The sequence below is a fragment of the Peromyscus californicus genome, unplaced genomic scaffold (assembly GCF_007827085.1).
Source record: "Peromyscus californicus insignis strain IS unplaced genomic scaffold, ASM782708v3 Scaffold_6__1_contigs__length_162567912, whole genome shotgun sequence".
NCBI lineage: Eukaryota > Metazoa > Chordata > Mammalia > Rodentia > Cricetidae > Peromyscus > Peromyscus californicus.
This window is the reverse complement of record NW_026294584.1, coordinates 92,272,794-92,299,908: the sequence shown is the minus strand read 5'-3', so window position 1 is coordinate 92,299,908 and position 27,115 is coordinate 92,272,794. Positions and strand designations below refer to the sequence as shown.

Here is a 27,115-nt window from a genome sequence, read left to right as displayed (position 1 = left end):
TCTACCTCATAAATCCCAGTGATCCTATTCTAAAAAACAATAACACTATTGTTATAGTCATGATCAACTTTAACCTTGTTGGCATAATGGAAAAAATGTCACTCTTGGGAACTAGTAATTGTGGATTTAAGTACTTCCTTTTAAGTCTCTGGGGGTTTTATAGGAAGCTGCTTCATAATGTATGCTCTGTTGTCAGATGCCCCAGTTATAGAGTGTGGTGTTACCACCTGCAGCATATACAGTATTTGGTGAATCATTAACCCTCTATGCTCCTGGGCTTCTTCCCCTGTTACGTGGAGAATGGCATCAGCATCTACCTCAAAACTGGCATTATGTGTTGACTGACTACATGACGAGTCTCCTGTAATTCTTTCTTTCTTTTTTTTGTTTTTTGAAAGCAAGTTTTCTTGTAATTATTTCTAAATAAAGAGCTCAGTAAATGTTTAGGGTTAGTGAGAAAGGTTAACAAAGAATAAAAAGTGAGGAGTGTTGTCATGAAAGCATTGTAAGGATGTTTCTTACCTTTTGGACAGCTTGGTACACGTAGGACAGGTTCCTTCTGATCTTAGGAGTCACCTGGGCATTTGCAAAATAGACTTCCCAAGACTTCCAACCAGAAGAGCAATTTATACTGTCTCACATGAAATATGGGAGTCAGTTCGGTGAGAATAGTGCACCCAATTAAAAGAGCACACACAGAAATGTACTCTGCTGGAGAAAATGACTTTCTCATGGACAAGCTTGATTCTCTTACACTTACACTGTTATGATCAATGACATCGTGGGATGTGACTTTAAGTCTTTCACTAATAGTTGTAGATTCATGGTTGCAAAACACTATATGAATGTTTTGTGTGTGTGTAAGTATGTGTGCTTGTATATATATATCTATCTATGTATATATATATATATATATATATATATATATATACACATATTTCATACTCATGAAACATCTCTTTTGCTACCAGGTTTCTTTGACTTTAAGAATTTTACAAATTGTGGTCTGAAAAAAAGTTATACAAGGCTTTTTAAAATGGGGTGAAGAAGACACAGTGGAAAAGATGCTGTGGACAAGACTGAAAAATCACTTGCAAAAGGATGTTTCAATAACTTGTGTTGTAAACTTGAGAAAATTACTTTTTCAAAATTTTGAGAGCAGTACACTTTGCTAACAAGCAAAACTCTAGTGGTATGGGCTTCTTAAGACTGTCACTATCCATTTTCATTTCATCTGTCTTCCTATTCTTTTTGTGAAAATATTTTTTTATAAATGAAAGCATTTTCCCCCTCTTTCTAAAAGGAGAAACAGCAAGATTTGGCTTCTTAAGGCAGATATATTCTGATTACCAGCTATATGTGATGAGACTTGAGACCATTGTGATCAAGTTCATGGTCAAAATCAGACACTGTTGAAAAATAGATGTTATGTGTTCTTTCCATTTTGTGGATGAGCTTGTCTATGTGTGGTGCCATGTTTATCATTAACTTAGTGGAGTATTTTAAGAATTTGATAGTTCAAATTCTCTTCTGCAATGACCAAGATACCCTCTGGTAGAGTTTTCCCCTCTACCACATTTTCTCAATGAGCTGACTTCTTTCAATCTACTGCTTCTAGTAAGTACAGTGGTTTGTACACTTCGTCTATGAAATTAGCAAACAAGAGTATCACTTCTTTTTCCCTCCCACCCTTCTCCCTCACCCCTCTCTCTTTTCTTCTTATTTTGAGACAGGGTCTTTTGTTACTCAGACTGACCTTGAATTTACTATGTAGCTAAGGATGAACTTGAACTTTTGAACCCTCCTGTCTCCTCCTGAATGCTCGGATTTCAGATGCATACCACCTTCCTTGATTTTATGTGATACTGGATTATAAAACCCAGGGCTCTGTGCATGTCAGGTAAGCAGTGTACCAAGCAGGCTATGCCCTTAGTCTACTTGTTTTCTTTTTCTGAGGCAGACAAATGTGGCTGCCCCCTTCACAAGAGTTCTGAAATCTCATGAAAGCCTGGAAGCCAAATTTTCATTGGAGAATTTTTGCTGTCTTCTCTTCTATGTTGCATGTAGTATTTCTCAGATTTTCACTGGATGTTGTCTATGCACTGTTGCTTCACAGCATATGAGAAGGCTGTTTATTCCTATCAGGAGAAGATTTCACTCGCCAAGTCACTTCTTCCTCTCTTTCCCACTCTGAGGCAACTCCAACCCAATGATCTACTGCTCCACCTCTGCTTCCAAACAAATATGAATGAGTGAGCTCATAATGCTCTTCTCTTACATAAAACGTAGGCGTGAAGTTGGGACTTGGGAGTTTGTTGAGATGAAGTGATGTGGAAGGATGCAAAAAAGTCTGCCCATCCTTCCAAGAAGAGGATGCTGGGAAAAACACATTATCTTTTCGTCCTTAGAATTTTGCAATAAGAACAGACAAATGTGAATGTGTCAGTAGTTTATTTGGCTGCATATTCATGAAAAAGTGTCAAACAATTAAACAGGACTCTACAGAACCCTGGTGCCTGAATATAATTCTAGACAAAGTCAAATTTCAGGAAAAGGCACAGCTTAGCTGACTAACAACTTTCCGGGAAGTCCCAGGCCTTTATGAGATTCAGTCATGGACTCCTGTCTGTCCTGTCAGCTCCTCTGTGAGGATTGCAGGCTGAGGAAAGGAGTTTCTCTTACTTAGGAAAGCTACCATTTCTCTGATCAGCCTGGAGTTTTCAGGTAAAGGAGAGGAAATATTTTAGGACAATGTTAAGCAAGAAGAGTAAATTCACTCTGTTCTCCTGTCAGTCTCAGCCATATCCTGAAAGTCTTCAAATAATCCAGGAAATTAAACTGCTCCTGTTCCTGAGGCGCATTCAGCAACACTGAGAAGCCCATAGGTTTTGCTTTAGTGCCTGGATTTCACATCACCCATGTGTTTCTGAGTCCTGACTGATTATTAGAATTTCCCAGGGATCTTCAAAGATGCTGAGACTGGACCCATTCTAATTCACCTGGTCTGGTGAATTAGACCCAAGTATCAAAAGTTTGAAGTTCCCATAAGTGATGTGAATTTGCTTATAGCACTCAGAATCTAGCTGAACTATTTTGCACAAACCTCTTTACTTCATACCATTGTTTTTAGTCTTGTCTATCTTAAGACTGATTTAAAAAACAGAATCATGTCCTTACTATGCAGAAAGCTGACATAACCTAGGAGCATATTATATCGTACTTAGGATGTTTCCACAAAACCTTTGACCACAATCACCATTCTTAAAGAGTAGATTAACAATTGCTTTAATTCCTTTATCCTCCTTCCTTTTCATCTTTTTTGTTTTGTCACTGGTGTATATGTGTTTGTGTGTGTACGCGTACGCGCGCGTGCACATGCAGGTGGAAGCCAGAAGTTTATGGATGACTTCATCCATCAAACTCCTCTTTATTTATTTAATCATTATTATTTTTAAAATTTATTTTTGTTTTCTTTGAGACAGGGTCTCACTGTGTATCCTCAGCTAGCCTCAAATTCACAGCAATCCACCTGCCTCTGTTTACCGAGTGTCGGAATCAAAGGTGTGCTCTACCAGATCCAGCTGTACTACTTTAGTTTTGCAGACAGCATCTCTAACTGAGCCTGGAGCTCACTAAATTGGTTAAACTGGATGCTTAATGTCTCCATTTCCTAAGAGTTGAGGTTCCAGATGAGTGGCACCACACTCTGCTTTTTCATAGATGTGGAGAAGTTGAATTCAGGTCTTCATGCTTGCATAGCAACCACTGAACCCATCTCTCCAAACCTTCTTTCCTTCTTTTTCACTCTCCTTTCTTCTCCCCTTCATCTATATTTTCCTGCCAATTCCTATGACACCCACAACCAAAAACCTGCCACCTATTCATCATCTACCTGTGATGCGATGATGGGTTCCATGCCTTCCGGGAGCATTGTCCTTCTTTTCTGAAATATTGGTGATTTTTTGTTTGCAAGTTTTGTTCAGATTGTTCCATTGGCTTCCATACCGGTAGAAGCCTGCATAAGAACTCAAAACTTAAATGTAGAGGTACAGCACTTCCTGGTTCGTTTGTTCTTGTGACAGGAATGAGGCTTTGCTGAAAAAACATAAGACAATGTGGCTAGATGACAGGAAGGAACAAACATGAGATCCCTGCTGTCCTTCTGCACTCCTTCCTTAGAATTGTCTCTGCTTTCCTTCTGTCTCTGTTGTTTCCAAAGAACTCTCCAAACTTAAAGAGCTTTTTATGCATCCTCCTCTTGGCACATTTTAAAATAGAGCCTTTGAGTGTACAGTGTGAAACAGGAGCATTGGTGATTTTAGAGTAACTCTGTACCTTTGAATTCTAAACTCAGATTTAGAACTTTTGACATTAGAATGACTGGAATTTATTTAATGATAAATGAGGGTTCTGAGTCTTGGAGAGATGAAAGAGCACACTCTAATGTGGAACTAGTTAGTGACAGACCTAAATATAAAATGTAGCTTCACTCAATTCCAGAGCCCATGTGCCACTGTGTGGTGCCTGTGGTATGAGCCAAGTGCATGGCTGTCAGTTTTATATAGATGCTTCTGAAAGTACACAGCATTGTGTCTACACAAGAGAAACAAGAGTTGCCTATATTCTTGGCATGATCAAAGAGATCAAGTACTGTTGAATTTCCTGTGTACTTTGGGAGAAAATGCATTGTTCAGTGTGTGTACCATGTTATGTTTTATCTTCTTTTAGTACCAAGTTGTGATGTTTGAAATGTATAAAGGTATTAGTCATAGGTAGAACACTGTCCAATATATCAAAAGATTTGACTTAGAGAATACAAGTTTTTAAGGTATTCATTGATAATTCACAGAAGCAAATTCTTTAAGGATTGCATTTTTGATGATTATGTGTATATGTGTGCGTGTGTACATGTCTGTATGTGTTCCCACATGAATAAGCAGATGTGTATGCACTTGTGTGTGCATGTGTTTTTGAGACAGAGTATGTCACTGAACTTTGGGCTCATCCGTAGACTCCACTGGCTGGCCAGAAAGTCCCAGAGATCTTCCAGTCTCTACCTCTATGGTACTGGGGTTATAAGAATATGGGCACCACCCAGCTTTAATGTAGGTCTGGGGATGAACTCACGTCCTCAAGTTTGTGCTTCAACCACTTCATCAGTTGGACCCTCACCTTATTCTTTAGGTCCTTAATGAAGTTACAGATTGCAGATCTTTATGTTATGTGATATATAGTATGCAAACTTTCTAGTTATATCAACAACCATTTTTTTCTTCATTTATTTCACCAATTAACACCTTGTAGAACTAGTGTTGTGGCCCACAGTTTAAGGCATAATGGTTTAGCCTAGTGAGGCTCTGTGTGTTGTGAGTATCCAGAGAAGGGCTAGAGGACTGAGCTGTACTACACTGACAGGTCTAACCTGTGGTCGTTTAGCCCAGCGAACCAAAGGAGTTTGTCCTTTCTTCTCAAGGGCTGTGGTGTGTGTGTGTGTGTGTGTGTGTGTGTGTGTGTGTGTGTACGAACATATACTTATGGAGGTCAGAGGACAAACGGTGGGAGCTGGTTCTCTCCTTTCACCGGGGATCAAATTCAGGTGGTCCAGCCTAGCAGAACAAACGTTTACCTGCAGAATCATCTTGCTGACCTTCAAGGAGTGCTCTGGTAATTATCCTTGTGGGAGTAACCACCTCATCCATCCAGCCCCATTCTTTATCCTAACTAGTGCTTTTTCTCAGAGTAAAGAATTAGAGTATCATACCTGCTTTTCAAAAAACTATTGGAAGACCCTTTGTCAGGTGTGTGCTTGTACCTCCAAGTTTCCAGGGTAGACAGTCTTAAAAGATTCTTAGAGGCTCTCCATGTAATCAAAGGCTTCTAAGGGCACATATTGGTGGCAGATCTATATTAGCCTATGGTTTATGGTGATTAAAATTTGATATAGAGCAGGAAAATCAATAGAATTACAGGGCTGGGTGGTAATTTGCAACAAGGGAGCTTGGGAGGAGTATTTCTATTTCTGTTTTATAGTCTTTCTGTCTATTTGTCTTATTCAAGCCACCTGACCATTAAAATGTCAGTGTTACAAAAAGGAAAATATTTTACCTTTCCTATTTAGAGAGAAATATACTCGCCCTATGTAAGTCTCTCTGGAAATGTTTGGAGTATTGTCCTTTGTGTGGTCTTCTTTCCTTACCGTGTTCTGCTGTTCCACTGCAAGTGTTGAAGAAGCCTGGCTTGTGACACTGACCCATAGCTTCATGGGTACAGTTGCTTCCACCTTCTCATTCCAGGAATCTGAGCCCGTGTCTTTGGGTAGAATGTAAATAACTGTTGCATGAGGACTTCTGTTTCATGCATGACTTCAGCTCCTTGGCTTAGAACTCCCAATCTGGAGACTAGGTTAATGTTTCTAATAATTTCTTCCTTTGTTTTTCTGTTGAGACAGGGTTTCATGTAGCCAAGCTGGCCTTGCACTTGATAAATAGCTGAGGAGAATCTTGAGCTTTTGATCCTCCTGTTTTCTCCTCCTGAGTGCTGAGATTGCAAGCTTGCTTCAACATGACTGTTATGTGTGTTGTTATGGATATAACCCAAAGCTTTGTGTATGCCAGGCAAACACTCTACCAGCTGAACAACATCCCTAACCCCCCTAATAACAGTTCACTTAAAATTTGCCATAATTTTCCAGGCAAGGGAAAATCTGAGTGCTTGTATTCGTGAATAAAGAAAAATTAGCCCATGTCATAAGATTAACAATCAAAACCCATGCATTATAGATTCTACAATGCTGACGCTTAGGATTTCATTTCTCTCAAAATAAATAATGACTTGCATCAGTAGGATCAGTTTCTCGGCCCAAAATTTAATTTTAAATGCAAGAAAGAAGATTTTCATGTATATTTATATCATTGCATAGCTAGATTAGGCTTAAGATAAGCTTAAAGAGAATGGCAAAATAAGAATTGGAATTCCATCATAAATAAAACCCCCAAATCCAGAATGTGAGGATGGTTATATATTAAAGTACACTCAGTATGTGGCTAATTATATCATCAAGTAAGTTGTGTTTGTTACTTATTACAAACTGCCCTGGCATTACATGAGAAACATAGCAGCCATACAATCGGATGTCACAAATGACAACGTTTCCATCTTACAGATGAGATAACTGAGAGTTAGTTGCCACACAACTAAGCATGCTGTAATCAGGACTCATAGCTATGGTCATTTAACTCTAGTTCTTACTCATGACCACTGTGATGTATTAGAGATCTGTCCATCCTTTATTCAGTCGGCTACATTGCCTATTTGGCAAGCACTCTGCTAGGTGTTGTAAACCCCAGTGAGTAAAATGGACATGATCCTTGCTTTTGTTGTACTTAGAGACATGTGGTTGTATTCTTGTCAGCCACGTGCCCAGTAACTTTAAACCCAGTGGTTCATAAAATGCCATCTGTCACCCCAATCAGTCAGGTCTCATGGGGCTGACGGCCAGAATGGGTGAGGTTCTCTAGGCAGCTCTCAGCATTGTAACCTCTCGGGCAAAACTGATTCAGAGTGCAAGTTACATACTGTATTCTCAATTTGTTCTAGTATCCCAACAAACATATGGCATGCACAGAGAAGTAGCTATTAGGTGCTTCTTGCAAGGTACGTTGGAGAAGAAAGTTGTAGGCAAGTGTCAAGTATTCAAATCATAGGGTTCAATCATAGCAAATGTGTGTTGGCATGGAAGGGATTTTGATTCATCTGTGGGTGTAGTAGTTAATTACCCTAGTAACTTGATGTCCTTGGGGCATGATAAGAATCTGTTTTTGAAAGATGAGAAATATATTCCAAGGTCAGGCAAACACGCCGAATGTTTTGTAAAGGTGTAGTATAGAGTGAAGCAGGACTATCAGAATGAGGGTGAAAGGGTTGAGAGGGTCCTAAGACAGATGAAGTTGGAGTTCAACCTGAGAGCCTGGGGCCCTTGGAGAAGACAGACATGTGCAGGCAGCCATGCTCAGTGAACTTCTGAAAGGGTGTTGTCTCCGGATTCCCCACAGGCACTTCATGATTTGAAGTTACAAAAGCAAACGTGGAAGCCTCACTTGGCTTTCTCCGATAGTGCTGCAGTGGACCCTCCTATTGGACCCCTTGTCTAATAGGCCCTAGCTTAGGAGGTTTGCAAGGTGGAGTAGGCTGAGCACAAGTTATTATTGACTGATTGGGTTTGCCGGGTTGATGGCTACTTACTGAATGTGTTTGGGTTATTAGTGCAAGTGTTACATTGACAGCAGTTAGTGCATGGAATCTAGCATGGTGTATTCGAAGCAGTCATAGGCTTCAGATGGAGCTTCATATGAGACGAGTTTGTGTCTCATCTATGTGTGGACTACGCTCAGGTAAGACAGAGTGTACATGCATAAGTGCATGTCCATGTGTGTAGGTATATGTGTGTGGGAGCATGTGCATGTGAAGGTCATAAGATAACTTCAAGTACCATTTTTCGGCACCATCTACCATTCTATGTTTTAGACGTGGTCTTTCCCTGGCCTGCAATGAACTAAGAAGGCAATGGTGGCTGGTTAGGGACCTCCAGCCAGGAATCTGCCCATCTCCCCAGTATTGGAATTAAAAGAGTATGCTACCAAACCTAGATTTTTAAAGGTCCACAGAGACAGTTTAAAGAAAATGAGACCCAATAGAAAATCAAAGCAGAAGAGAGAAATCATCACAGAGCTAGCAACTAGCAGAAACAGGAAAGACCACAGGATGTGTTCCTGTTCAGGGGAGGCAATCCTAATGTCTTGCCAAACATTAGAAATGAGTATGAGGATAGAGAGGCTCACATAGCATAAAGCTGTTTGACCTGATTGCAAAGTTCTATTTACCACCCCCTGTGTTTTGTTCGAAGACAATTGCCACCGAATGTCAAACTCTTGTGTCTTCCATAGGTACCCATTCAGTGGGTACAGCTGCCAGTTCTCACAGCACCTGTATGAGCCCTCCTTGACTGGAGTAATAAAAGTGATTTCCATTATTTAGAAATTAGCTGTATATTTGTCAAAACTCTGACTCACATTAGCATGCTACTAGAGAGACTAGAAAGGGAGAAAGCAAAACACATCAGAGCCCCATTCCAGTTCTCCAGGGAGCCCGGGGAAGAACAAAGGGAAGTCACAGAGCTGGTTGCTGTTGGTGCTAATTGTTCTTTATCTTCAAATACTGATATTGATTAGGTTGTCTTTATCCAGGTTTGAGGGATCCAATGAGAGGGAGGGGGCTAATGGGATAGTTAGGGAAAGATTTCTGCTCAGTTTAGAAGAGCACACCTTTGAAGGGAGAAGAAGCTGGACTGGAAAGCTCAAAGAGACAGCACAGGAGGTACCTCCAACAAGATAAGGTGGGACCAGACTGCCAGGAGGGATTTGTGTGTCCCAAAGTACTTTGCAGAATAGGAAATTACAGTCCCTACCCTTCAGTGTTGTTTTGCACATCAAAAAAGACAACATATACCTGGTACTTCATAACAACCATAAAGTATAATGTTATTTGCGAGCATCTTTGTCTCACCAGACACAACCAAATCTTAAGGATATTTATTGATTGGTTTATTATTTTTGAGGTACAGTCTCATATAGCTCAGGTTAGCCTCACATTTTCTATGTATTAAAAGATAACCCAGAACTCTTGATCCTCCCCTTGAACCTTAGAAGTTATGGGTTATAGGTGTAAGCTACTACGCTTGCTTTTATCCAGGATCAGCAACCTAATCCAGAGCCTTGTACTGGGCAAGCACTCTACTAACTGAGCTATATAGCCCAGCCATTTAATTCAATTTTTATTTTTATTTTATTTTATTTCATTGCTCTTTGAAGTTAAACAATTGAACTCTCCGGTTCAGCCAGGGCGGGCAGAAGACTGATGGGCAGAGTTTGCAGAGGCAGAGTCTGGGCAGGCACTGTGAGCACAGGGGCCAGCTTCGGAGTTCTGTAGGGCATGGTACAGAACACTTAGTCTTCAGGTCTCCATCTGTAGCCTGTCACATGGTGTGTTGAACTGACACATGGCACAGGGCCAGCCCTGGGCATTTGATCATTGTCAGCTCCCCTGCACAGTCTGCCTGAGTCCAGATTGGCAGACAGAACAGCAAACAGTGCTTGCCTCTCTGATGATGGCCTAACCCTGGAAAGGCCTAGAGTCAAAGGTCAGAATGGAAACAAGGATGCTGTGAAATCAAATCAGAGGGTCAGAAGCTCATGCCCTCTTTTCACAGATGAGGAGCTGGAGGCTCAGGAAAGGGGTAGGGGATGATGTGTGGAGTCCATTTCTCACACCAACAGCAGGAGCTGGATGAGAAATGATGTCCCCTTCTTCCCAATTAGTGATTGCCTTGTTTCAGCTCACTGGCTGTCAGGCCTGGCAAATGAACAGCAGGCCTGTTAGGAGGGGTGAAGGCCTGGCAAACGAACGGCAAGCCTATTAGGTGAGGTGGTGAGATGGCAGGGGTTTATGAAGCAGTCTTTTTGTACCCATAGATGAATCAACTATGGAATACATAGTCAGGATGCCTATGTCCAAAAGGAGGACTCCTCATATTAATGGGAAGGAGGTCACTGGGAAGGGGTAGTAAGAAAGACAGTAAGACAAGAACTGTTGCCCACTTAGTAACTACAAGGTTGAATGGGCTTGTGTAATAAGCATGTCCCACAGGATGGCTAAGAAGGACTTTGTGTAACAAATGCACAGGAAGAGGAAAGCGAATTTAGCAATAATGTCTGTGTTTCCACAGAGAAGGATTTGAGACCAACTCCAGGGTTTTCAGGATGGGATGGATGACTCTGTGAAGTTGCAAGTCAGTGGATGTGTGTGTTTCATGTCCCGGACCATCTGACCTATGATTCCTTTTACTTCCCTTCCTTGTCTTTTGGAGACACACCTGGAGAGAAGTGTGTTTTCACAGTTTCCTTTGTTCACATAGTGAGGGAAGCAATAATGGGTAATTTACACTAAGGTGGTGGTGACTTACACACGCTGCTGGGTTGTCTTCAAGTTTTAGAATGAGATTGAAGGGGAAGATTATCATTTATCTCTGAGCAACAAAGCTTGAAGCCCAATGCCAGATAACTTGAGGAAGTCTCTGTCTAGACACATAATGTGCTGCAAACTTTGCTCCAGGTACACTCATGCCTTTATTACCAAGGACTTTGTGAGGCCCAGAGTGCTTATGTGACCAGAGAAAGATGGCAAGAGAAGTTTGGGGTAGAACTCAGTCCCCAGCTCATAAAGTTCTTAACGCCCTTTTTACTCCACACACAGGAAGTGAATAATACCTCTCTTTCCTTGTGCCGCCTGATATCTAAGAACAGATGTGAACACTCACACTTTAGTTTCAGTCACACACCTCTAGGATCATGTCCGGCACAAACATGGTGTGAGTTTCTAGTCTTTGTCATCAGGCCAGAGCCACTCAAAATTGAGAAGGTACATTGTCACAGTGGAGTACAGGCTTCCAGGGCTGAGGACATAGCTCAGCTGGTAGAGTGCTTTCCTAGCATGCACAAAGCTATATAGGCTTGATTCCCAGCACCTCACAACCTGGATGTGGTTTTACATGAATGCGATCCCAGAACATGGGAGGATTATTAGAAGTTCAAAGTCAGCTTTGGTCACAGAGTGAGTTCTAGGACATTTTAAGCTGTTTGAGATCTCATTATTTTAGTGAGGGGGCAAAGCTTCCAAAAAAATGAGCACCATTTTAAACAATGAAGCATCATTCTATAACCTAGAAGCTACTCTAGAAGATGGCTCAGGTGTCTGGCTCTTGTATGATGGAAAAGACCACAAACTTAACTGTTCATGTTCATGTCTGACTCCAGCATTAGGAAGCCTCATGGGCCCTACTGAACATTGGAATCTAACTTTAAGTCTTGGAAAAAAGAAATATTTCAATATCTTTCTTAGGATATTAGGGTTAGAACAGTTTGCTAAGTTACCTCTGGCAGGACAAAGAAATTACCTAAAAAGCATAGATGTTTCAGTTACTTGCATTGTGATGTATTTTGTGGCTGATAATAATGAGTATCTATTAATCAGCTGTGAATGACTAAAACTCCATTCAATTATAGTTAGTGGAGTTAGAAGTTTAGAATGAAGTAAGTTGTGCTATCTAGGTGTCAACTAATTAAATATATTTTCAAGATGCTAGTGACAAATAAGACATTAATTTATGTTAAAAGAAACAAGATTCCTTAAGACCATTAGGCTGTTGATATGCCTATAAAACACACTGTACACTTTCGTTTGGTTCGCTGGAAGTGCTGAGACAGTAAACTCAGTTTTCTGCTTCATTTTGCAGTTTTTCTTCTTAACTAGGAGAAATTCTTTCCTCTGTATTGCTGAGAGAAATCCTTTCTGCAGCAGACTTCTCGGGAGCTGCTGGCTCTTCTGTTTGGAAGAGATCTTGGAATGCACCCTGTTCACCTGCACCCAAAACCTAATCATCCCCACAGTTTAGATAACAGCTAGTTTGATGTCTGTCTACCCTAAGTTTGCATTAGAATGATCCAGGAGCTCATGGACATTACAAATACCTAGTCCAGTTGGTGTTTGGTGTAGACACTGACAAGCCTTGGTAGATTTTCGTTATTTAGATATTTCTGTGGCCTGAGACCACACACACACACACACACACACACACACACACACACACACACATAGGGATGGAAGAGATCTTTTAATGTCAGGAAGGCCACAGGCCACTTTCTTACTTGATTCAATTAAAAGGTATAGATGAAATATTCAAATCTGAGCTGCGAGAAGAAGTGTGCTTATTTTCTTTTTAAACCCAATAACAGAGGGGCCATTTGATTTCTTTGTTTACATTAAGGAATCTGAGAGAAACCTGAGCCAAACAGAATATAGGGAAAAAAATGTTGTCCCAGAAACTGAGGAATTAAGCTTGTTGAAAACAGCAGTCTTCTTCAGTGTCTTGTGTAGGGCTCAAATTCCTGAGCCTACCTGGTCTGTCTTATGAAATCCCAAATGGACATCCACTTGATCTTGTTTCTTTTCTCTCTTGTTTTTGTGTGCTTCTGTCAGCCCCCTTTTCTACCATGAGAGTCCATCTTGGGGTCCAATACATTGACTTCTCTTTGCCACCTCATTTTGATTCCTGTAAGGAATGTCATTAACTTTCTTATACAAGGACACACATCACTATAGCTTGACAAGGCAATAGGCTAGCATGTGGAAGCTTGTTGGGCCGGCCTTCATTTCCCTAGTGACTTGGCAGTTTGGTTAAGCCATTTGTGGTGCACCAGGACTCTAAAAGGATTTCCTTTTTCATTGTCAAATCCTTGACGTTTCAGCTATTTATGAAAATGTCAGAGTTCTGAAAAATAAGTTTCACTCCCTCCTTGCAGCTTAATTAAGCTAATTAAGACTGTGTATAGGTCAAATGTGACCCTGTTAAGAAGGATACTTTAATTTTTCATAATTTGTCCACAGAAGAAAAAAAATGCTTTTGTGCAACAGTGCTCTCAGGAAACTACTGTCAACCCGAATTCTCCCTCTGGTTGGAAATGTAGAAACCGACATATGTTGTCCCTAATCTTGAGTGACAGCCATTTAGCCAGCAGACATTAGAATGGTCTTTGGAGAATTACAATGCACATTCAACACGCCTGAATCCTTTTCATTTGTACGTGCACACTCGCAGTGCTTTTTACATCTTGACACGAAATGTCCTAGAGAAAAAGAGCTGCGGCACTCAGAGAGGAGTTTCACAATCAGAATGTGGCTTGAGTTTTAGCTGGAGAAGGAGAGAAGCAGTTGGCCAATGTAGCCTTCTGTCTGCCGCAATGGAATCAGAATCTCTGTCTCTCTCCTCTCTATGTCTTCCCTTCTCCTCTTTCACTCTCCCATTGTCCCCCTCTTTCCCTTTTTTCCTATCCCCTTTCCCTGGCAATCCTTCTCATTTGCACTGACTCAGTTGTCACCAGTTGTACTGATTTTAAGAACCAAGGGAAACACTATACCACATGTTTTATTTTACACACACACGGGGGGGGGGGGGAGAGACAGAGACAGAGAAAGACAGCGAGACAGAGAGATTCAGCTACAGATATTCTTTACTGGTTTACAGCTTGTTTATCTGAATAAACAAGACCTTGTGCATTTCCAGGACAGTGGATGTGGCACAGTGGGAGAGCAGTTGCCAAGTATATGTAAGGCTGAGTTTGGTCCCTAGCATCACAGGGGAAAGTAAATATAACTCACAAATATCTTACACAGCCCTATTCTAGACAAATGTGGGATATATATCAAACTCAGTGACTAGCAAACTGGAGAATACACCATAGTTACTTGGAGAATTTGTTAAAATGCAGGCCGTTGGGATTGGAGAGATATCTCAGTGGGTAAGGGCATGTACTGCCCCTGAAGAGTACCCTAGTTTGGATCCCAGTACCCTTGTCAGGCTCTACATAACTTCTTATAACTCCATCTCCAGGGGGTTCTGATACCCTCTCCTGGCTTCCACTGGTACTCATCTTTATTCCTACCTCCTCAATATAGATAATTAAAAAAGAAAAAAAGAAAAAGCTAAGTATTGAATGGCATCCCCAATGTCTGGTTATTAGATCTACAGTAGAGCCTAAGAGGCTTCACATCTAACAAATTGTGAGAAAATATTAGTATTGTTGTTCAAGGGGCCAAGGGGCACAGTTTGAGAAAGACTTTATCTCATTCATCTTGGTATAGATAACAAGTAACCTTAAATAGCTGAGTTATAATTTTTTTAAATAGTACATTCTATTGTTGATATTCACATGATTATTTTTTACATTTCTTATAAAATATACTTGTAGTAGAAAACCCTGGTAAGTCAATTTAGGAAGAGGCTATGCCCTCTTTATCTGGTCACCATCCATCTCTCTTGATGAAATTGCTCATTCTCTACCTTTTGGGGATGTCACACCATCATGGCTTCACTTCAGCAAGAATTCTTTTAGTTGGAATACTCCTTACCCTCCCCATTATCATCTCTAGTAGATCTTTCTCCATAGACCCCTACTCCCAACTCCATGACTCTGAACACCTCTTGTCTATATTATTTGGAGTTCAGTCTGATCTCTCCCCTCAACTCCCTCTCTTTGGTCACTGTTCCTATTGTACTACCTCCAAATGTACTTTGTCTTTACTGTGCTTTAAAAAGAACCAGGAAATATTTCTTTCTTTAATAACACACAGATAACTATATCTACCTAGATGTTTAGGCTTGAAATAAATGTCCCAGTACTATGAACTTCATTCCCTGGTGATTTTTCCTTATGTAGGATCTGGGCATTTTGAACTAAGTTATAAATCACAGGATATATCAGTCTCACTGTCCTGTAGCATACTTCTGTGGTGCAACTGCTAATTGGACTTAATAATAAAATCCCAGAGTCAGATATCAGGGTAAATGCTGAAAGATCAGAGAGACAACTGAGCAAGCACAGCCACCTCTTACCTCACCAACTCCTCAGCCTGAAAGGGGCCAAGCTCCTGTCTCAACCTGCCTTATATTCCTCTCTCTGCCCACCCATATCACATCCTGTTTCCTCCTCCCTAGTGCTGGGATTAAAGGTGTGTGCCTCCCAAGTACTGAGATCAAAGACATGAGATCCCAAGTGCTGGAATTAAAGGTGCATGCCACTACTGCCTGGCTTCTATGGTTAACTAGTGGCTAACTCCAAACTCTGATTTCCAGGCAGGCTTTATTTGTTAGAGCACAAACAGATTATCACCACATTCTTCAGCTCTATTGCCAGATGATGCTGACCTTTTCTAGAAATCAGTTCTTCCTCAGAACAGTGCTGTCTTAGAAAGGTTTTTATTTCTGTGAAGAGACACCATGACCTCAGCAACTCTTATGAAGAAAACTTTTCTTTTTTTTTTTTCTTTTTGGTTTTTCAAGACAGGGTAGCTCACTTATAGTTTCAGAGGTTCACTCCCTTATCATCATGATCTGGAGCATGGCAGCATGCAGGCAGATGTGGTGCTGGAGCTGAGAGTGCTACATGTTGCAGGCAATAGGAAGTTGACTGACTGTCACACTGAGTTGAAGCTTGAGAAAAGAGACCTCAAAGTCTGCCCCCACTGTGACACACTTCCTCCAACAAGGCCACACCTCCTAATAGTGCCACTTCCTTTGGAGGCCATTTTATTCCAAACCACAACATTCCATTCCCTGGTCCCCAAAGGCTTATAGCCATATCATAATGAATAATGCATTTAGTCCAACTTCAAAAGTCCCTATAGTTTATCACAGTCTTAAGAATGTTTAAAGTCTAAAATTCAGAGTCTCTTCTGAGATCTATGTAATCCTTCATAAAATCAAAATCAAAAAACAGATCATACACTTCCAATATATAATGGCACAGGATACACATTACCATTCCAGAATGTAGGGAAGGGAACCTAGTGAGGAATTACTGGACCAAACGAAGACCAAAAACCAGCTGGGCAAACTCCAAACTTTGCATTTCTATGTCTGATGTCAAAACGATCTTCATATCTCCAACTCCATTCAGGTTTGACTGCAACACACTTCTTTTTTTTTGGACTGTTTTCACTCTCTGTTAGCAGCTCTCCTTGGCAGGTATCCCACAACTCTGGCATCTCTACCATCTTGGGTTCTCCAAGGCAATCCAGGCTTCAACTTCACACCTTCACACAATGGCCTCTCTACTAGGCATCCATTCAGGTACAACTCTGACACATGCCTGGACTCAGCAGCTTTATTCCATAACTCCTTTTTTCTATCCTTAGCTCTAAAGCCAGAACCATGTGTCAAATTCTGCTGCTTACTGGGGCTGGAACATGGCCCTCTCATTCAATAATGTCTTCACTAGGTTTCTGTATTTCACTGTCTAAGCTCAACTATCCTAAAACTTGCTCTGCTAAACAGGTTGGCCTCAAACTCAGAGACCTGCCAGCCTCTGCCTTCCCAGTGCTGCAATTCAAGGTGTGTACTACCACCACACCTTTCTTCAGTAAGCTTTCTTCAGTTCCTTTTTGCAAGTTGGAAACTTAGCTAGGTGGGATCTTGCCCTGAGGTCACCACTCCCTTTATTTGATTTCTTAATCCATTTATCTCCTTGAATAAAGGATTTAACTCCATTCCACTTTCTGGTGCCCTTTTTTTTCCCTCAAATATTTTTCTTTGTTCAGCTTGCTTCTCTTCATTATATATCTTCATTATAGTTACGACTAATATCCACACAACAGAGTCTATACTAGGCTGTGTTGAGATTTCTTCTGTCAACAAAAGTAATTCAAAATATTTCACTTTAGCCTCAGGCAGACTCTTCAGACAAGGGCAAAAGGCAGTCACTTTTTTTTAATTTTCATCAAAATATCATAAGACCAGACTCTAGGCTACATACTAACATTCTTTGCTGAAGCCTCTTGAGCCAGCTCCCAACATTTTAAATCATTATCAGCACCATTGTCTTCCATGCTCCTACTAGTGTGCTTCATTAGACAGTGCTGAAAGCATTCCACTGCTTTCTTAACCCAAAGTGCCAAAGTCCAAATTTCTCCAAACAAATGCATGGTCAGGCCTATCACAGCAAAATCCTAGTACCTGGTATCAACTTCTGTCTTAGTTAGGTTTTTATTGCTGTGAAAAGACATCACGACCACAGCAACTCTTATGAAGAAAACATTTCATTGGGACGGTTCACTTACAGTTTCAGAGGTACAGTCCATTATCATCATGACAGGGAGCACAGTGGCCTGCAGGCAGACATCGTGCTAGTGCTATGAGTGCTACATCTTGCAGGCAACAGGAAGTTGACTGACTGTCACACTGAGTTGAAGCTTGAGAAAAGAGACCTTAAAGTCTGCCGCTACTGTGACATACTTCCTCCAACAAGACCACACCTCCTAAATAGTGCTACTCCCTTTGGGGGCCATTTTCTTTCAAACCACCAGAAATGCTATCTTCCTCTATTGTGGTATTTGGCAGATCATGCCCAAGCTTGTACAGAAGTCCCATAAGGAGAAGTACAGCAAGAGCAGATTCCATAGACTTTATTCATAATCTGCCTGAGGATCGGCTTTACAAGGGCATCATTCTTGTGTAATTGAAGATTTGGTGATGTTTTTATTGATGTTGAAAGTAAATTAATTCATTTTTATTTGCCAATAAATGTATTTTGAGACTGGACTTTGATGTTTGAGGAGTGAACACTTTGAATTAAGCAACTGTCTTAGTTTATTAGAGCAATAGTGCTGTGATAAAGCACTATGATCAACAGTAACTTGGGGAGGAAAGGGTTTATTTCCATTTATAACTCACAGGTTACATTTAGTCACTGAGGGTAGTTAAGGTGGGATCTCAAAGCAGGATCCCAGATGCAGGAACTGAAGCAGAAGCCATGGAGGAATGCTGCTGACTGGCTTGCTCAGTCTGCTCTCTTTTACTATTCATGGCCACAGGTCCTGAGGTAGCATCACTCACAGGCACTGGGCAAGAAAATGCTATACAGACTTGCCCACAGGCGATCTGGGTAAAGGCATTTTCTCAGTTGTCTTACCAGATAACCCTAGCTTGTGTCAAGTTGACAAACCCCAACCAGGACAGCATCTGTTAAATGCTAGGCACTTTTAAACACAAAATCTCACCATATGGTACAAAATACCCAGGATATGGGAAGAGCCACATGTTCATTTTTTTCCTGTTGTTGAGGAAAGTGAGTCTCAGACTGATAGGGGTGCCTTGCTATGCCACATGCCTGTATTAGGATATAATCCAATAAGATTTGTGTTTTTCTCTTTCCTGCTTCAAATTTATTTTTTTGCTTCCAATGATATTCTTCCTATTGGGAGATTTAACAGATACAAATGGAATTCTATGTACGCTATCATGATTGAGACTGACGTTGCATAAATATTAACACATTTTAATTTTTAAAGATATGTTTCTTGAGTTGTGCTTGCTTGTAGCTAATATAATTTAGTTTTTTGATATTTGGGAATAGTTGTGACTAGCTCAGACATTTGATTTTTCAATCCATCCTGAATTTATTTGTCTTCTGACTAATCTCATTTTTTTTCTCCCCCTCTTTAAACCAATTGTTGTATGGTCATCCACATTAGCATTAGAACTTACTGTTAAACTTTGGTAGTTTTCCTGGTTGAAAACAAAACGATCAACACCTACGCTTAAGAGGCAAGCACCCAGGAACCAGAGTGTATTCACTCCTGAGATTTTGTTCTCAGTACTGTCTCTCAGTCAGACATAGACCACATAGTGCTCTACCACTGAGCTGTACCCCTTCAGTTGCCTCCTTGACATGGAGTCTTAGTTCTGCCTTTGTATAAATTGTCCCCATTACCCTCTCTGCTCTTTCTTTTGGCTCATTTAATGGCAATGGATTTGCACTTGGCACTTTATCTTTTCTTCCCACTTAGCTGGCCCATTCATGATTCCAACTTCCAGCTAACCACAGATGCAGGCCATCGCAGGTTTTCTTATCTTTTTGTTTGTTTGTTCATAGTCTCTGACTCTGAACTTCCAGTTAACTTCAAAATCCTCTGAGAGTGGTCCCTCCCGATGCTTTATAGCCTGTCCTTTCAGCTTTACTTCTCCTCCTACCTTTTTTCAGCAGTACAGAAAAAAAAAAGGATAGAAGACTACCAATAAAATAATTCCAAAATAGTCTCCAGCCCAGATATCACTTCCTTTGTCAGAATACTGCTTTGGTCATTTTAAGGCAATGATAATTTTTCCAACAATGCAAGGTCCTAGTTTAGTTGAGATAGATGATGAGTATCTACTAGCCTGGATCCATTAGTCTCTGATTAAACCTGATTTTTCCTTTTCTATAAAGCCATCAGGACCAATTTCTTTGGAACTTTCAGAGATTCTTGATGCCTAAGCAGCTTTCAGGATCCATAGGTGAATGCTCTTGACCTGGGGCAAAAAGAGCATTGAGTTCTGACTCTCCTCTATGTAGCTCGTAATCAAGCTTTTCTAATATGCTATTGCATTTGATTAGATCAGTGTTCCTGTGAAACATCATGTTCTTGTTTTGTAGTCAGTGAATAAAGATCAAAAGAAAAGAGAAAAACCATATTTCTACAGTATCTTGTAGTCACTTTGACTAAAAGGTAAGTGGATGCTCCAGGACCTATTGTAAAAGAGGAAGCTAGATGCTTTTGTTTCTCCATCTTCTCACAGTATCTAGGTCACCCAGTCATGCAGCTATCAACGTGCAGTTCTTGCAGTCGGGGGTGCACCCGTAGAGCTTCTTCATTGTTCTCTCCTCCCCTCTTACCCTTCCGTGAACCTCCCACACACTCTTCCATTCTTCCTAGACCCCAAAGCTCAAGATGTCGATCTCATCTCCTGCATCAGTGCCTTTCCTCTTGCCCACAGCCTCAGAATTCTTAGGATCTTACTCCAGCAACAGCAACCTGCACCATAGGAAAGAATTCTTTTCAACATATTGTGCTTCTGAGTATGTACTTTTGTGATAGTGTTAATTCTAGAGAACTGTGTTAGAGGAACTTGAGCTTACCAGCATAGGTGTAGGTTTCCTGTGGAAGAGTGGTACTTGGGTTAAAATTGTTGGTATAGCATGGTGATTTAAAGGGAGGCAGGGATTTTAAGCAGTTCTCTGGAGGTCCCTCTTGCCCTGAAGATGGAAATCTCCACAAAGCTGCCCGTGCTTCAGCTATCACAGTGCATGGGAACAGGGTGTGGAATTAAAGACAGAATGTCTGGTACTAGGAAGCCCTCTCCTAGTAGAACCAATAATGATCCATAAAATTCCTATATCAGCCTTTAATTTGTGTGTTAGGACTTTTTCTCTAATGCCCCTCTGCACTTGTACACCAACTCTGCCACACCGTCTTGTGTGAGGCTTTTTTGATTCTATTAACAAGTACTCAGTGATTCTTCTGCATGAGGCACTGTGGTGTTTTGTCTCTGTTCTTTTATTTTATCTCACTTTACTGTTCTCTTTGAGATAGCATATCAGGTAGCCCAGGCTAGCCTCAACTCACTACATAGCCAATCATGGCCTTGAACTTCAAATCTTCCCTGTTCCACCCTTGAAGAGCTGAACTTGTAGGCTTATACCACCATATCAGGTGCAGACATTTCTGTGGTTGATATATTGTGCACCCCAATAAACTTATCTGGGGGTCAGAGAACAGAACAGCCATAATATTAAACATAGAGGTTAGGTAGTGTTAGCACACACCTTTAATCCTAGCATTCCAGAGGCAGAGATCCGTCTGGATCTCTGTGAGTTCAAAGCCACACACTAGAAACAGCCAGGCATGGTGAGTCACACCTTTAATCCCAAGAAGTGAGCCTTTATTCCCAGGAAGTGATGACAGAAAGCAGAAAGGTATATAAGGCGTGAGGACGGGGAACTAGAGCTGGTTAAGCTTTTAGGCTTTTGAGCAACAGTTCAGCTGAGATCCATTTGGATGAGGACACAGAATCTTCCAGTCTGAGGAAACAGGATTAGCTGAGGAAATGACGAAGTGAGGAAGCTGTGGCTTGTTCTGCTTCTCTGATCTTCCAGCATTCACCCTAATACCTGGCTTCAGATTTGATCTTATTAATAAGAACTTTTAAGATTCATGCTACATATTTCTTTTAAAGATTTTACAAATATCAGTCAGTTTAACCAAAGACAACACTAGTATAAGCAATCACATACCAGCAAGGAGGGGGTGTGTGTGACGGAGAGATTGATTAGCTTGTCTTGTCTTGGTTAGACAGAAAGTAACAAAACTGGTGTTTTTCCTCAGTGCATTCTGGTTGCAGAGCCCAGGCTCTTGGCTGCTGCCATCACTACTGTTCTCCAAGTCCCCTCTGCAGACACTCATATGCACTCATTTCACCACCTTCATTTTGTTTAAAAATCATCTATGTCTTCATCTAACCTGCTGTACCTCGTCTAACCTACTTTAAAGACAATGACTTATTGTTGATTTGGTTTGGACTTATCTGCCCTCCCCCGCCCACTGCCTTCAATTTAAATACTTAATTTTTTGAGACTTTCATAATGTAAGTTCTGTATTTATATAATTTCTATTCCTTTTTCTCCCTTGTCTAACTCCTCTCATTTCCTCCCTCATTCCCTCTCAAATTCATGATTTTGAGTCCATTTAGTGTTGAATATTTGAATGTGTGTTTAGAGCTGACCTCTTGGGATCAGATAATCAACCCATCAGGGGACTCATCCCTGGAAAAGATGGATATTCTCTCTCTCTCTCTCTCTCTCTCTCTCTCTCTCTCTCTCTCTCTCTCTCTTATTTAAGTAGCCATTAATTGTCTATTCTATTCATCTAGGGGTGGGGCCTTGTGAGATTTTCCCATTCATGTTGGCAAGTCAACTGATGTCATTGTGCTTATTCAAGAGACTCCCTAAACAATACAGGTTATTGCCATTTCCCGAGATTATTTTCCACACAGTTTGGACAAGGGACTTGGAGGAGCTGAGCTGGAGCTGACTTGTAAGCCCTCTTCCTGAGAATGAGCTCCCATAGTATCTATAGTACTGTGTAAGCTGCTAAGAGAAAAGAGCAATCAGTAGTTCTTCCCAGCTGTAGTGCCCATGAACCACAACAGTTATCAGTATGGTAAGGTATACCCAAGGGTGCAAAAGTAGCACTTGTATCTTGGGGGAAACCAAGAGCCATCTAATTGGACTTACAGCATACTTAGTAGGTGGGAACTAATGCCTAGTACTGTAAATCTAGCCAATTATCAATGGCTAGTGAGGTCATGGACCCTGGTGAGGTCATGAACCTATTGCTGCCACTTTAGTAAATCACTGTAGTTCCCAACTGCATTCTAAATACTTATCTTTATAACCACAGATAAACTAGCTCTTACCCCTTTCCAAAGAAGCTTCTTTTTGCAGCAGCAGGAGAGTGTCTTCAAAGCAGTTTAGTGTTCTTTATATTTTCTGCTAGGAACGCTGCTGTGAATGGTCAAGTAAACTTTCTATAAGTGATGATTAAATCAGTTCATCTTTTTAGCTCTCCTTCACTATAGTGGCATGCATGTGATAAACCCATAGCATCAAATAAATATTTATATGTTGTGGTAGAGGAGTATGTTGTTAACACAAACACTCTCCCAAATTATGTATCATAATATTTACTGCATTGTCCAAATGAAACAACAATTCGGTCAGTATTTACTGATATAATTCCATCCTACCATTTTACAACTCATAAACCCATTATGGAAGGAAGGCTGGGTGACAGAGGAGTAAATTACCATAGACTAAAGAAATTAACGTGTGCTGCCAGGAGCAGGTGTCTACTGAGGGACCTGGAATGCTCTGGAGAAGACTGAGGAAAGTCTTCCATTCTTTTCCATCTCTGCTCCAAGGCTTTTGGCCAGCTGAGGCATTTGGGAATCAAAACAGCTTCTCAAGGAGGCTAGTGCCAGGATGAAAAAGAAAGCCCTTCTCACCTCCTGGGAGCTCTCCCTTTGTTTCCTAACTTTTTCCTTTTAAACAGAGGATTCAAAAGGATGTTTAGCTAAGTAATTTCATTTTTATAATTTAATTTTCATTTTATGGTGCAGTTGGAATGAGCTCTTCATTTATTTGTTTAATAATCCCAAGCTTTCACTAATGTCTTCCTGAATTTTATATTCTATTCCAGTGTGGCATGCTTTCTTTTTAATCTAAAAGCAAAGCCAACATCCTTCTAGAATGAAATAGTAATCTATCTCATGAGTTTGGTTACGTAATGATAGCTTTCAGTCATTCCCAAGGCTACATGTTACCTGTCCCCGCCTGCTGCATCCTTTTGTGTATTTTTCTCCTTTCTTGCCTCTGCTTGCCCTTTTCCTCCAAGAGTATAATAAGAAAACAACTTCTTACATGTTCTTCCTCTGTACCTTGTATCGTAATGGCCACATTTCTGTTGTAATATTGATTTGGAAAACCCATTGCATGCCAGTGTATAACGGAAATCTGAATCCTGCTGGAGGGAGTTATTTCATCTTTATTGAGGTGATTTACAGAGAGCTTTCTACTCAAATGAAATGTTCAGTGAGGAAGGGAGGGGACATGCCCTGCAACCAAATCACGCCTGAATCTCAAGCAGCCAGCCCTAGGAACACAGAGATTCTATTATCATCCCAAGCTTTCATTTCTCTCTTCCTTCATTTTCGGAATGAATGGTGTGAGTCACTGCATTTTAAATTAGGAAGTATTCATGAACATGTTTATGAAAGTTACAGGTGACCTTGCAAAGTCTTTTTCTTTCACATGACAAGTAATTTAGAACACATCAAAGAAGCCTCCATTTTTAATATGGCATTTGTATTAACCTTTGGGAGTTTCCTGCTTGTATACAATATATATTTATCATATTTCCCCCCTTCCTCAAGTCGTGCTCCCTTATCTTTCTCATAGTCATGTCTTCATTTTCTTTATAACCCATTGTGCCACCTGTGTACTTATGAGTATGGGACCATTCACTTGAGCAAAGTCATGATGTACCAGGGGCCACAGCCTTAAAGAAAAATGACTCTCCCTCCCCAAGCAGTCTTGAACTGTCAGTAACTCTTCAAATAGTGGTGGAGGGTTGTGAGTGGCTCCCCTTCCATGATAGAATGTTGGCTAACATGATCTTGTACAGGTAATCACAGCTACTGTGAGTTCGCAATTTATGTTCTATTAAGAAGACATAGTTTTATTCTGGTCTTCCCTACTCTTTCATTCTTACAGTCTTCCTGCCCCCTCTTCTTTGATAGTCCCTGAGAATTGAGGGGAAGGGGAAGATATGACATGGATGTCCACATTAATGGCCAAGCACCCCACTAACACTTATTCTCTGCACTTTGACCGGTTGTGAATTTCTGTATTAACTGCTGTCTACCAAACAAAACAGATTCTCTGATGAAGTCTGAGAGTCGCACTAATCTATGGGTATAGATAGATGAATGTAGAGGACAGTTTGATATTATGTCCATGGCGGAATAATATTAGTAGTTTAACCTCTCGAGCCTCTGGACTTCCCAACCAATGCCAGATTAACAGTATGAGGCATTTTATCCTATGTAGTAGGCCTTAAGTTCAAGCAGGAAGTGGTTGGTGACCACTATTACATCCATGCTGCAATTCCACCCATGGCCATAATTTGCCAGGCCAGTCATATTATTGTGAAAGAGCCAAATAAGACTATGATAATTTGTATTCTCTAGTAGCCTGCATAGTGCTCTCTGGTGCTAAGAAAGCTAACCATAAGGATAGAAACTTCTATGGAAGCCTCCTAAATAAAAAAAAGAAAAAAAGAAAAGGTGGTGGAGGTTGGGCACAACATTTAGTATTGCTAGAGAAGGAAACATTAAAAAAAAGTATTTATTATTGTCAATTGTTTTTTACAATGTAGCCACTGTTTTTTTTTTTCTTTCCTGTTTGTCCACACAGTGTTTGAAAAACTCTCACTTAAGCTTGTAATGTTCATTTACAGGTAGAGAAAGAACATTTGATTGATACCTGAAAAATGCTCTAGGTTCCACAGTTCAGACGGGATATTATTTCTATTTGATGCTATCTTGCTTGGGTCTCAGCAGGATTCCCTCAGAGGGCTCAATGAAAGTAGGATGTTATATTTGGGACTTCCCCATGGCAGGATTTATTTTAGATAGGAAGCTGGGTACGTTTAATAAAGAGGATATAATGTATTATTTTTCTCCTAATAATTCATCAACAAATGTTTTCTAAGAAATGAACATCCATAGGCTATACTATCTATATATAATCCCATCCTCTAAAACCATAGACAAAAAAGATTAGATGTCATATATAATATCAGCTTACTTTGGGAGCATTACCTGTGATCAACATTCTATTAAGAAACATCTTGGATCAGTAAGATGGCTCAGCAGGTAAAGATACTTGCTGCCAAGTCTTAGGATCTCAGTTTAATCCCTGGGGCCCACAGGGTGGAAGAAGGTAAGTGAATTCCTCAAGTTGTCCTCTGACATCCACATACAATTTGCAAGAATTGGTTCTCTCTGATTTCTTGTGGGATTTGGTAATGAAACTCAGGTTGTTAGCTTGGGGACAAGCACCTTTGTCTGCTGAGCCATTTCTCTGACCTTCAAACTGCTCTAATGACCATTTTTGTGCCTGCAAAATGCCTGTGTTGAAACAAGCCCCCAGTGCTGTAGTATTAAATATGCAAGGCCATTAGAAGGTGGTGAAACTATGCAGGTAAGGAGTCATGCTATTATAAAACAAACATAAGGCAGTTTGTTTGCCCCATCCACCATGTGAGGATGTACAAAGATGCCATTATGAATGAGAGAATGGCTATCATCTGTTACCATCTGGGATTTTTGACAGGGTTTCTTTCTCCACCAATTAAAGAATTGAAAGACAGGAAAGAAATCTCAGACAAAGCGGGTCTTAACAGGTAACAAACTTTATTACAAATGAAGAAGCACAGAGAGAGAGGGATGGGGGAGGGAGAGAGGGGAAGAGGGAGGGAATGAGAGTGATAGAAAGCGAGGAAGAAAAAACACACAGAAAGACTCCTAGGAGATCAGAATCAGGACTGGAATCTTTTTTTTTTTTTTCCTGGAGGGCTGGGAAGAATTTTGTGTTTTTCTGTGGTATGGGGCAATTCAGTTTCCCCTAATTTAGGGTTGGTTAGCTTAAGGAAAGGGACAGTGACAGGCTCCCAGCTTCATTCAAGTATGTTCACAACCAGTCTTGAACATGTTTGACCAGCATGGACTGGTCTACAGGAAAGTGGGTCCTTGCTGTGTATAGAAAAAGCCCACGAGTTCCTTATTTCAGGTTAAGAGGGTGAAGTAGAAGCCAAAGGCTGTCATCTTTATTGTCTGTCTATAGCCCCTTTCTCTATTTGTCTCCCTGTCAGGAGTTTGTCTAGTTTCTAGTCCCTCATTATGACTTAGACCTTAGACTTCTGAGTCTACATATTCCTATGCTTAATGTATACTTTATATTTCTGTTGTTTATAAGTTCTGTGGTTTTGTTATTGTAGCCCTAGTGGAGACTTTGACACACATAGATTGGGATACATTTATCCAGGTAAGTGTTGGATTCACCCAAAGAAGGAT

General features: G+C 40.6%; 1 protein-coding gene across 2 annotated transcripts in view; it reads left to right on the top strand.

The window, feature by feature from the left end:
* The window catches only part of Ctnna2 (catenin alpha 2), a 1,158,645-nt gene that overhangs the window by 942,923 nt on the left and 188,607 nt on the right, over positions 1 to 27,115 (top strand). The window lies entirely within an intron of this gene.